Here is a 2,605-nt window from a genome sequence, read left to right as displayed (position 1 = left end):
TTTAAGCGACTTTTCAAATTCGAGCACGCCGCGGCGGTTCTGGAACGACACCTGACCAATGGGAACGTTCGCTGGCAGCGCCACATGGTCATGATCGGTACGTGATCATGACAAGCCAAATCGGGCCTAACGATCACGTGCCCAGCAACGCTGTCGCCGGAGGACACTCATATGTTTTTTGGCGCGATGGTGCTTCGGCGATTCCGCGACAAATTGTGAAATATATAAAAGACAATATTATAACGTGTGCGAATTTGTGAAACTTTATTTTTATTGTTAGGATACTATTGAGTGAATAATAAGTACGATTTTTCAAGTTTTTGAGATAAAGATCTCCGGACGCGATTCGCCCCTGGACTGATGCCTCTCGTGCTGCTAGCTTTAGCGTCAAGTCCATATGTCTTATGAAATTAAAATTCATAGCTGTATATTAGCATTTTATCGTAATATTTAAAAGATATTCTGAAAAAATATTTTAATCTAGACTTAAGTACAACTAAATACATTGAAACAGTGCTGTGTTTAAATACAAAAGCAATAAAATACAAAGGGAGTAAATTAAACTAATATTTTCAGAATATCTTGAAAAATTTTTTTAAAACAGCATTTAAGAATATTGCTGAAATGTTTCAAGAATATCTTGCAAGCTAACATATTGCACTGTTTAAAAATTTGCTTTTTTCTTTGCAACTTTATTCTGAAATTATATCGCATCAAGTCAAATGTGGCATTTTTTGTTGGATGTTACATTACGCCTGCAGTAATTCCAAGCATGCCAAAATCACTATCTATCGTCATATGAGAATGTTTGCTATAATGATATCGGTACTATCAATTTCATTTTTTCTACAGATTTTAACTAAATCAATATACACAATACTGAATCATGTCAAAATACATAAAACAGTTCAGTCAGAAATATAAGCGAAAACTTGCACAGGAAAGAGTGCATGAAATAGAAAATAATTTGCGGGCACATGCAAGTGAAGATCGCAATAATTGCAATGACTTTTTTTCCGACGAAAACAACGACGAAAGAGTAGACTTTTTGTCGAAAATTGCTCAAGAAGAGGAAGCAACTATCCAAGACGAAGAAATTTTCCAAGATGAAGAAATTATCGCAGAAGGCCTCCCAGAAGAAAGATTTAGAGATGAATTGATACCGTTCGACGAATACGCAAGTAGTGATTTTTTGTCGCAATCGGAAGATGAAAATAATGATGTAAATATTATTCGATTACGACAAAATCTGGTGAAGTGGACTCATACGCATATATACATAGATCTGCTGTTACTGCTCTATTAGGCGCATTGAAAGTAGAAGATGCTATGAAGTCTCTTCCTGCAGACGCTCGAACGCTCTTACAAACCCCCAGGAAGGCGGAAACTATTCCAATGGCACATGGACGATATGTACATTTTGGTATTGCAAAAGGCTTACGTCACATTATTGAAACAAGCGGCACCTGTATACCTCAAGAAATTCATTTATCGTTCAACATAGACGGATTACCGCTTATCAGAAGTTCCAAGAGCCAATTATGGCCAATTCTGGGAAGTTTCAGAAATTTCAAAAATAAAGAACCATTCATTGGAGCCTTTCACGGGTATAAAAAGCCTTCAGGTGCTGAAGAATTTTTAAAGTACTTTGTCGAAGAAGCTGAGAGTCTGATAGAGAATGGATTTACCTGGAAAGGCATTAACAGTAAATTTATTATTGACTGTTTCATATGCGATGCTCCTGCAAGAGCATACATCGCCTGCATCAAAACTCATGGGGGATACTATGCATGTGGCAAATGCGAAACTAAAGGTACCTACATGGGAAATGTGGTATATCCAGAAATGGACGCTCCTCTACGAACGGCAGAATCATTTGCAGCTCAGTCACAACAAGAACATCATATTGGAATAAGTCCCTTGATGAGGCTCAATATTGATATGGTTTCACAATTGCCTTATGACTACATGCATTTAGTGGCATTAGGCCACATAAAAAAAGTATTGAAAATAATGACTGGAAAGGTGAATCCGATGAAGTTAGGAGCACAGCAGATTTTGGATATTTCTGAACGACAACTTAAACTTCAAAAATATATTCCGTTTGATTTTGCCCGTAAACCACGAGCTTTGGACGAACTCGATCGTATGAAAGCAACTGAGTTTCGTCAATATTTGTTTTATACTGGACTCATTGTATTGCGGAAGATAGTAAGATCTAACGTATATAATCATTTTATTAAATTGTCCTTGGCTATGCGTCTTCTGGCAACTCCTGATATAGATTTTGAAACAAACAGATATGCAAAACACTTATTAGAAGAATACTTCGTTGAATTCCTACAATTATATGGAGAAAAAAATGCAACCTACAATCGCATAGAATGCTACACTTAGCAGACGATGCATTGCGGTGGGGTACACTCGATGAATTCTCTGCATTTATTTTTGAAAACCATTTACAGTACATAAAGAAATTAGTCACGGGTAACGACAAACCTCTTGAGCAATTAAGTAACCGAGTATACGAAATCAGAAATAACCACTGTGTTAAATCGTTCAATGATGTTAGCACGTATAAACTGGGAAGGGAATGCTACAATGA

Source organism: Wasmannia auropunctata, unplaced genomic scaffold, assembly GCF_000956235.1.
Source record: "Wasmannia auropunctata unplaced genomic scaffold, wasmannia.A_1.0 LD336078.1, whole genome shotgun sequence".
Lineage (NCBI taxonomy): Eukaryota > Metazoa > Arthropoda > Insecta > Hymenoptera > Formicidae > Wasmannia > Wasmannia auropunctata.
The sequence above is the reverse complement of the archived record's forward strand: the minus strand, read 5'-3'. Positions refer to the sequence as shown.